The following is an 11,014-nucleotide window of genomic DNA, read 5'->3' on the forward strand; positions in this document are numbered from 1 at the left end:
AATCTTAGGGTGGATATCTATACCTTCAGACAAAAAGATGGAGAGTCCCTCTATGAAGCCTGGGAGAGATACAAGCTGATGATCAGGAAGTGCCCTCCTGATATATTTTTTGAATGGACCAGGTTGCAGATCTTTTATCATGGCCTTTCTGAGATGGCTAAGATGTCACTAGACAACTCTGCAGGTGGTTCCTTGCATATGAAGAAGACACCTGAAGAGGCAAATGTGCTTATTAAGATGGTTGCCAATAACCAGTATTTATACACTTCTGAGAGGAACCCTGTGAACACTGGGACTACTCAGAAGAAAGGAGTCATGGAGGTAGACACACTAGATGCCATCTTGGCTCAAAACAAGATCATGTCCCAACTGATTAGCATGATCTCTCAGCACTTAACAGGGATGCAAGTCTCAGCTGTCAACACTCAAGATGCATCCTATGACATGATTGGGAGCTATAACCAAGGGGACGCTTGTGGCTATGCTCAACCCACCACTGAGCAAGTTAATTGCATAGCCAACTCTTCTAGAAATTCCAACAATGATCCATACTCGAATACTTTTAATCAGGGATGGAGGAATCACCTCAATTTTGGGTGGAGGGAGCAACCACAAAAGCCCCAACAGAACTTCAACAACAACCAGGGTGGATCCAATCAGAATAGGTTTAACACCTGGCAGTTCCAGCCCTCTCAGTAGCAACAAGGACACTCTCAAAGCCAAGACACTTCTGACTTAGCCACAATAGTTGCTGAACTTTCCAATACCACTCATAGCTTTATGCAAGACACAAGAACTTCAATTCGGAACTTGGAAGTACAAGTGGGTCAGTTGAGTAAGTGGATACCTAAGAGACCTGCTAACACTCTTCCCAGTAACACAGAGGTAAATCCAAGAGAAGAGTGTAAGGCCCTTGTCATGGCCAAGGAGGCCGAGCCAAAAGAGATCCATTCTGCTGAGGAATTGAAGGAAGAAAAGCATCAACAAGAGGCTAGAAGTACATTGTTAGACGCCCCATTGGTGGCACAGGAGCCTGAAGTACCACACCCTCAGAAGCTTCAAGAGGAGACCAAGGATGAGTAGTTCAGTCAGTTCTTAGAAATCTTTAAAAAAGTTGTACATCAATATTTTTTTACTGAGGTGTTGGAGAATATGCCTCCCTATATGGCCTTCATGAAAAGCATACTGTCTGAGAAGAAGGCCTTGAGGGGAGATGAAACTGTGATCTTGACCAAGGAGTGCAGTGCACTGATTTAGAGGAAGCTACCCAAGAAGATGCCAGACCCCGGAAGATTCTTGATCTCATGCACCATTGGAACTATTACATTTGAGAAGGCACTATGTGATCTTGGTTCAAGCATAAATTTGATGCGGCTCTCTGTAATGAAGAAATTGGGAATCCAAGAAGCGCATCCTACAAGAATAGCACTGGAGATGGCTGACAAGTCTCGAAAGCAAGCATATGGGCTAATGGAGAATGTACTGGTCAAGGTTGGAGAGCTATTTCTCCCGGTAGATTTTGTGATACTTGACATGGAAGAGGATACAGATGACTCCATCATCATAGGAAGGCCATTCCTAGCCACTAGAAGAACCCTAATTGATGTTGAGAGGGGTGAATTGATGCTAAGGTTACATGAGGATTACATGGTTTTCAAAGTTTTCAAACCTCCACCGCTCTCTGACAAAAGAGGTACCTACATACAAAGCTCAATGCTTATGCCCTGTCACTTGGTGGAAAGACATACTGATAGAAGGATTTATACCAGTTCGAAATTTAACAAAATAATTTTGTTGTGAGCGTAGCCCAAACCGATATTCGATCCTCACATCAAAGTTTAATTTTGGTTGTCATAAGTTCAACCCAATAAAAGTAACCGAGAGTATTAGTCCTGGGTCGTCCTCTCAAAGGAATTGCAGTGAGGTATGCATATTATTGGTTATGGTATCTAAGGGGTTGGGTTGGTAAATGGGCAAGAAAATAAATGACAAGAAATGTAAATTAAACAACTAAAGAAAGTAATTAATAAAGAGAGACATTCATGGCAAGGATTGAGAATATAGGCTTTCTATCCTAGTCATCAATCATAATACAATAATTAACAAGAGCTAATCCTATTTAGTCATCTCCAACAATGGAAGAAGGTATAATGTCATCTCCAACACTCGAAGAAAGTCTAATAAGACTAGTTAATCTGAATCCAAAAGTCCTAATCAACTTACTAATTGAATTAGCAAAAGATTAGCGTCAATGGAAACAATATTAACTAACAACTCTAGATAACCAACATAAGTTGGGTATTCATGACTTAAGATTGCCTAATTTCTCTTTTCAAGTCCAGAATGCTCAAAAATCTACTCTAACATCAAACCAAGCATTTTGTCAAACACTTGGAAGGCATAAAATAAAAGCATGGTAAAATTGCAAGAATAATAAAATCTACAACTACCAATTGCAAGGAAACAATAATAACAACTCAATTGAACAATAAAGGAACATAAAACATAAATTACATTAAAGGAAATTAAAATCAACAAGAGTGCTCATAAACATAAAAGTGACATAAAAGGGAAATTAACAAGAAAAACTAAGAGAATAAGGATGTGGGAACAAGAAATTATAAAGAAAACAAGATGGAAACAAGAATTAAACCTAAATTTTAAGGAGATCTAACCTAATTCTACCCTAATTCTAGAGAAAAGGAGGAGCTTCTCTCTCTAGAAAACTAACTACAACATGATGCTAAGCTAAACTAATTGCTCCCCCTTTGTCCAATCTTCAATTCTACATGAAATAACCTCAGAAATGAGTTAAATTTGGGCCTGAGAAGCTCCGAAATCGCCCCCAGCATTTTCACTTTAATGAGGTCACGTGCTGATTGTGACGCGTACGTATGGGTCACGCGTACGCGTCGTCTGGCTTTTTATTGTCACACGTATGCGTGGGTGACACATGCGCGTGGCCTTCAATTCTCCAAATACTCATTTCTTCATGAATTCTCCTCTTTGCATGCTTTTCTCTTCACTTCTTCCATCCAATACTTGCCTTGTGAATCTGAAATCACTTAACAAACATATCAAGGCATCGAATGGAATTAAAGTGAATTAAATTTAGCTATTTTATGTCCTAAAAAGCATGTTTTTACACTTAAGCACAAATTTAGGTAGAATTATAAAATCATGCTATTTCATTGAATAAATGTGGAAAAAGTTGGTAAAATCCCCTAAATTAAGCACAAGATAAACCATAAAATTGGAGTTTATCAAACCTCCCCACACTTAAACTAAGCATGTCCTCATGCTAAACTCAAGAAAGAAATAAAGGATATCAACATTTATTCAATGCAAACTATCTAAATGCAAACTACCTACATGCAACTGTCTAAATGAATGCAACCACTTGGTCAAAATAAATCAATTTCCAAGAATTCATATATGAACATAAGGGCTAAAGGTGTTAACAACCAAGTCAAATCCACAATTGAATTGAGTTATTGAAAAGAATTTACAACTTGCAACAAAAGAGATAATCCTAGGTGAAAATATGTAATTGAGCAATCGAACCCTCACCGGATGTGTATCCGCTCTAGTCACTCAAGTGTATAGGGTTGATTCACTCAATTCTCTCCTAATCATGCTTTTTAAGATTTGTTTTTCATCTAACAATCAACAATTATTCAATGCATGGATACAAATATCATGAGGGCTTATCTAAAGGTTGTAATGGGATTAGGGTTAAGGTAGGATTGTCTTTGGTCAAGTGGACTAGAAATTTGAATCTTTGATTAACTTAAACTTACCACCTAACCTATGACAACCTATAATATTTAAAGCAAACCTAACTACCCATTCTTCACTTTTTCACACACTCATGCATTCTCTTTTTGATCACAATACATATGCATTGATTTTTATTGAACTTTACTTTGGGGCATTTTGTCCCCTTTTTATTGCTTTTCTTTTTCTTCTATTTTTTTATATTTTTTATATTTTTATTTTTCTTTTGTTTTTCTCTTTTTCTTTTGATGAATTATATACAAAGATACCAATGCACATGGTTTAAACATGATTAATACATGAGTATGTACCCAATTCCCAAAATTTTGACAAAAATATAAAAACACACTTTTATCTCTACCTAAGTTCCTAAATTTCCCATACTTAAATGATACACACACTCACTAGCGTAAGCTAATCAAAGATCCAAACTAAGGACATTTATTATTTTTCGCTTTAAGGCTTGTAGTGTGCTAAATTAAGAACAAAAGGGGTTTAAAATAGAATCAAAGTTGGCTAACAATGGTAGATAAAAAGTGAGGCTATTTGGGTACGTGAGCTATTTGAAACAATGGCCTCAATCATATAAGTGCATTCATACACAAAATAATAGACATAAATAATCAAACAAATCAAAGATTACAATTATAGAAAGAGAATAATACACACAAGAATAGAAATAGTGGTTATATGATGTAACCACACAATTAGGCTCAAAACTCACATGCTTGTGTTCTTAGCTCAAAACATGTTCCACAATATATATAATTCAAGCAAGTTCTTAATTTTTTTTCTCAAATCAATTGGGGTGCCCTGTAGATAAGTTTCTTGGAAAATTTCATTATTTTGACTAAGCTTATTATGTATATATATGTAAAACAAGAAAATGCAACAAAAAATCCTAAAAGACCTAAAAAATGAAATGTGAAAGTGTTGGGATTAGAAATTGTCACCCAAAAATGTCGATTGGTTGGACGACCTCACCACACTTAAAAGTTTGCACCTTCCGCTGGTGGATCAACTGGCTGCTGCATGTTCTTTCTCTCACTTCCGTTTTTGCTTATAATGACTCAGCCATGAAAAATATAAAATAGCACAGTAAGATCAGAAAATACAAAAGCAAGGAAGCGTAAATTGTTGGAATGAGGTAAGAACCACTAGAATGGAGTGAGTGAATCAGTGTGACATTAAGGAAGAGTAGTGTGTGAGTTCTAAGTTGCATGCGGTTTAGAATACACACACTAGAATAGAGAGCTATGTCACAATTACATAAAAGAAAGTATGCACTTTACTCATTCTAGTGTGCTTGAAGTACTTTACAGAGACTTGTAAGTTAAGATGAGCAAACAAGCAATAAAGAAGCATAAAAGCATTCAAGCAAATGATAAAGCAATTGTGAAATGGATAATGCATGTGCATTGATTGATGTGCAAGGAAACTTAATGAACCAAATGAAATATAGAGCTCACACATCAAACAATGACATTTATTGAAGTTTGTTTGCAACACCTAAGTGACATAGAGGTGGAACACATGGGTGTTATGGAACTTAGGAAAAGAGAGATGGAAATTAAAACCAATCACATAGCAAGCCTGGTCCACAAAGCTTTACAAAGCTAAAAAATATGTCACTAGGTAAGCTTTTGATCCAATTTCACAATTCCACAATCTCAATGCATGAAATAGGTGATGTAAATAAGGATCGATCATAAACAAGCATCACCTAACAAAAATGCATTGATAATACAAAGATTTCCTCATCACAGATAATGAAATCAAATCACATGCTAGCTAGCTACAACATGCAATTCAAAGATGTAAAGAACTTTGAAGGCAATGTCCTACGTACTTGGTATTCAAAAATGTTAAGCATGAAGAGTTCAAAACCAAGTAACACTTGTAACCTCAATAAAGAAATCCAACAATGAATATCAAAAACAGTTATGCTAAAATAGCATCAAGTTAATAATAAGCAGCAATAAACAGCAAACAAAATTAATAATCCAACACTCATAATGAAAAACAAAAAATTAAACGAAAATTAAACTAACTAAATAACTAACTAATTAACTAAAGGAGTTGGTGATAAATGGTGATTGGTAGTGTTGGATGATGGTTGAAGGAGGGAAAGAAAAGAGGAGAGGAGAGAAGAAGGAAAGAAATGGAAAGAAGAGAAGAAATGGAGGTGGATGGAACAAGGTGCCCATGCATACACGTGGTGTGATGCATAAGTGTGATGAGGTGAAAGGAATGTCACGTGTACGCGTGAGTCACATGCACGCGTGAACATCAAATTAGAGAAAGGCGACGTGTACGCGTAAGACGACGTGAACGGGTGGGTGGATTTTGTGCTAGAGGCACAATTCCAGCCCAAAACGCGTGCAACTCTATGGAATTTGTATGGGAGCATGAAAAACTTGGTAATCACGTGTACGCGTAGGCAAGGCGTATGCGTGGATGGTTGAAAACTTGAGGTCACGTGTACACGTGGCTGGGTGCTCTGTTTTTCGAAAAGTTTCAATTTCTTGCACCTAACCAAGCATTCCAAACCTCCAAACAGTTACGAAAACACCATAAAACCTTATTTAGCATACTAGACTACTAACTAAACTCAACAAACCAAACAAAACAAGAAATTAAACTAATTTACCAATATGTACAAAAGAGAAAAATGGAAAAGATGTCACCATAAGCTCCCAAAATTGATTCATATCTTGTAATCCGGGATCACATACTTTGTTAACACACCCATCTTCAAGTTGATCATGGTAATTCCATCTGGGTGGTAGGCGAGCCGAATTCTCAATGAAGCACCCAAACATCCTCCTAGACCCGAGCAATCTAACTCCACATGTAAAACCCGGTCAAACTGTAATTAATTAAATAATAAATTAAATAGGACCGAATATGGTTAGAAAATCGAGCAATCGGAATTTGATAATTTAAATATGATATTTGGACTGAGTGGATTTTTCTGAGTCGGAAAACATAGTTTTCTGCGTAAAAACGCGCACTGGAATCTGACTGGCAGTACCGACTGAGATCTGTCTGGTACTGCAGCTGAGAAAATTAATTATAAGTAAATAAGACTAAGAAATTATGATTTATAATTAGGACAGGTAGAAATATTTAAAATGCGATTTAGAGCGCTAATCATAAAAGTTTTGGCCCAAAATTGGGCCAACGGACAAAATAAGTGAACCGGGCCCAAGTGGGCCCAAGATCCAAGATATATAAACATTAGTTATGAGCATTTCAGCTCATTTACCCTAAAGAAAGATGGTAGGGGCGGATAGAGAGAAGAGAGGAAGGAAACCTAGCCTTCCGAACTTCAAATCACGATAATTTGAGCTACGAAGCTCCGATTGACGAGCCGTTTATGGCCAAGCGTTACTCTTCTCATCCTATACAATTCTATCTAAGTTTTGTGGTGAGTAATCCACTCTCCTCTGCCTAGTTTTTGTTTTTCTCTTTAAATTCGAATTTGGTTTGGGTTTTAAGGAAATCTTGTAATTTTGGTTGTTTAGAGGTGCTCTAGTATGAGCCATTGGTGATATTCATCACAAAATTTCGTGGGTTAAGGTAAGGAACCCTCCAACCCTTGTGATTTATCATTTTCATGAACCCTAGGTTAATGTATATATATGAAATTGGTTATGTTAGTGTATTTGGTGATTTTTGTGAACAATTGGGAGGTTGGTATGGCTTGAGGAGCTTTGGTGAGGCTTAGAACTAAGGGTTGGTGGAGACTTTCAAGAAGAAGCTCAATTATTTTGGCTACAAGAGGTACTGTTTAAGTTTCATTTAAGTACCGTGTGATGTGATGAGAATTCCTAGGCTAGATGCCCCTAAGATTAAGTTTGGATTGTGCAAATGGTTGGTACTAATATGTATAGTTGTTATGCAATAAGAATTAATGATTGAGTTGAGAATTGAGTAAATTTGTATGTTTGGTGTGTTGAGAATTTGATGAATTGTATAATGAATATTGGTTTGTGGAATATGCATTTAAATTGTAAATTTGGGCCGGAGGCCGTGAATTTTGGGCCGGAGGCCGGAAAGAGGTAAGAAAGGTAAGTTGATATGTGTGTGGTGTGATGATATAAGAGATTCGATGGATTTTAGTTATTAAATGTGTGAATAATTGGTTTGGTTATTGAATAATAAGGTTTGAGAAATTGAGGTGTTGAATTTGATAGTTTTGGATGAAATTATGTAGAGGAGGTAGGTTTGGTTTGGTTGAGTGTAATTATGTGAATGTGGTTAGGTTGTGGTCATTTGAATGAGTGGAAATGAATTTTGCTTGCGAACATTTGAAAAATTGGTGATTTCTAGTTTTTGGGTAATAACTGATTTTTGACCAAATTTGGTGGTCCGTAACTCGGTCCACGAAGTTCGGAATTCTTCAAAAATAGATTTTTGTGAAAGTTTATTCAAAGGTCTTTCCAGCGGTTCAGAAATGGTTGAAAAAGAAATTTTGTAGAAGAGGTTATGTGTGTTGGAAGTTTGGGGTTTAAAAATGTAATTCTGCAGCTTTTTAAATTAGTAAAAATTTTGGAAAATTGTGCTTCCACGCGCACGCGTGGCCGACACGCACGCATCATCCTCGATTTTACTCACCCACGCGTGCGCCTGGCCAACGCATACGCGTCGCTGCACGAATACAAATGCCTCGTAGAAAATCCAGAGAGTTGTGTGGGTATTGTGCTGATTTTGTGCGAGGAGCACGAAACGCACCCACGCGTACGCGTGGATGACGCGTACGCATCACCTTACGTTTCTGCTATCCACGCGTGCGCGTGGGCGACGCGCACGCTGATGAGTGAGTTCTTTGGTGGTATAGAATTTCCTCAATTGAAATCTCATTGCTAGTATAGCTCTACACCAACAAACAATCCTCCCAATAAAAAATTTTGGTTTTCACAAGTACAAACCCCAATGAAAATTAATCGAAGTATTTAGACTCCGGGTCGTCTCACAAGGAATTGCAATGAAGTGAATGATTATAGGCTATGAAGGTGCAAGGGTTTTGGTTGATAAAAGGGGCGATAAAATAGATGACAAGAAAAGTAAAGAGAGCAATTAAAGAAAGCAATTAATAAAGAGAGACATTCATGGCAAGGATTGAGATCATAGGCTTTCCATCCTAGTCACTAATAACAATAATTAACAAGAATTTATCTTATTTCATCATCTCCAACATTGGAAGAAGGTGTAAGTTATCTTCCATGAGAGAAAGTCAAACAAGACTAGCTAATCTCAATCCAAATGTCCCAATCAACTCACTAATTAAATTAGCAAGAGATTAGAGTCAATGGAATTAATATTAATTAACAACTCTAGATCACCAATCTAAATTGGGTTTTCATGACTCAAGATTACCTAATTACTCTTTCCAAGCCAAGAATGCTCAAAGTCTACCCTAAAGCCCAACCAAGCATTTTGTCAAATACTTGGTGGGTACAAATGAAAAGCATAGTAAATGTACAAGAATAATAAATCTACCAACTACCAATAGCAAGGGAAATAAATTCACAACTCAATTCATTAATAAAAAGAGACATCAACATCAAATTGTATTAAATGTAAACCAAATCCAACATGAGTATTCATAAACATGAAAGAAGCATAAAAGTAAAATTAACACTACAAACCATGAGAATGAAAGAGTAGAAGCAAGAATTCACAAAGGAAATGGATGAAATCATGAAATTGAACCTAGATCTAAGATGGAAATGTCCTAAGAACCCTAATTCTAGAGAGAAGAGGGAGCTTCTCTCTCTAGAAACTAACCTACATGATGCTAAGTTAAAAACAATTGCTCTCCCTTTGCTTGGGCTTCAATTCTGCATGAAACACACTCAGAAACATGTTGGATTTGGGCCTGGGCAGCTCAGAAATCGCCCCCAGCGTTTTGCCTTTAAGTGGGTCACGTGCGAGTAACGGCGCGTACGCGCCATGTGCGCGTGCGCGTCAATTGGCTATTTCCTCATCCGCGCGTACGCGCCTTGTACGCGGGCGCCTCACCATGCGATATCACTTCTGCGTGCGCGCGCCTTGTACGCTTGCACGCCCATCGATGCATTCCCAATTCTTGTTTTCTCATGCATTCTCCACTTTGTATGCTTTTCTCCTCATTTCTTCCATCCGATACTTGCCTTATGAACCTGAAATCACTCAACAAACACATCAAGGCATCGAATGGAATTAAAGTTAGTTAAAATCACCAATTTAAGAGCCTAAAAAGCATGTTTTTATACTTAAGCATAATTCAAGGGAAAATTACAAAACCATGCTATTTCATTGAATAAATGTGGGAAAAGGTGATGAAATCTCCTAAAATAAGCACAGGATAAACCATAAAATTGGGGTTTATCATACGCGTCGCTTTGTTTTTCTGACTTCCACGCGTGCGCATTGGCCCCGTTTTCACCCCAAAGCTGATTTTGAGTTTTCAAAGCTGAATTTCAGACTTCTAAGTGTCCATTCTCACCATTTATGTCCTAAATACTTATAGTATTCCTAGCGATGGGAATAGGCTAGGAGATGTGGTAACTTATGGACGAAGTAAGAGGAGAATTAATGATGAGTTTTGATTAATGATGACTGCATGAGTTGCTGAGGGTGATGATGGAAGTACGGTGTATGCCATGAGCCAATGGGCTATATTTGATAATGATTATTGGCTGGTTATGGGTTATGCCATGAGCCGGATGGCTATGATAAATATTGATTTATTGCTAGAAATGAAAATAAGGCTTTGAATGATTGTTTTATCTTGAGCTCTCTTTCTCGGAAGTGCGACCCCAGAAAGATGAAGGAAGGTGAGGATCCCCATCCTTGTTCCTCCTGGTATTGTAAAATCGCCCCCAGCGAGATGGTGGGAGGTTAGGATCCCCTCCTTGGTTCTTCCTGGGCATATAAGAACGTACCTCCTGGGTAGATGCAAGGGTTGTGGTTGCGCCCCACTTGCTCCAGGTTGGTTAGTATAGAGGCTCCCCGGGTAGACGCAAGGGTTGTGGTTTCGTCCCACTTACCCCGTGTTATGATGAGTGATGTATAAAATGTGCAATCATGTGATGTATAAATGACGATATGGTCATGATGAATGATTATGGAATGTTATGAATGAATGTGGAATGATTATCTGAGATACTAGTTTCCGTGGATGAAAGCAGTGACTAGCCACCACTTGCTCTAGGTTGAGACTCGATACTCTGCTGACCCTATGTCGTAA

General features: G+C 37.7%; 1 non-coding gene across 1 annotated transcript; it reads right to left on the reverse strand.

The window, feature by feature from the left end:
• LOC148577889 (small nucleolar RNA R71) lies at positions 1-107 on the reverse strand. The gene has a single exon (XR_015902767.1). It is a non-coding gene; the product is annotated as a small nucleolar RNA R71 (small nucleolar RNA).
• Between the last annotated feature and the right edge of the window lie 10,907 nt (positions 108-11,014).

The sequence above is a fragment of the Arachis ipaensis genome, chromosome B1, assembly GCF_059453495.1.
Source record: "Arachis ipaensis isolate K30076 ecotype BB chromosome B1, ASM5945349v1, whole genome shotgun sequence".
Lineage (NCBI taxonomy): Eukaryota > Viridiplantae > Streptophyta > Magnoliopsida > Fabales > Fabaceae > Arachis > Arachis ipaensis.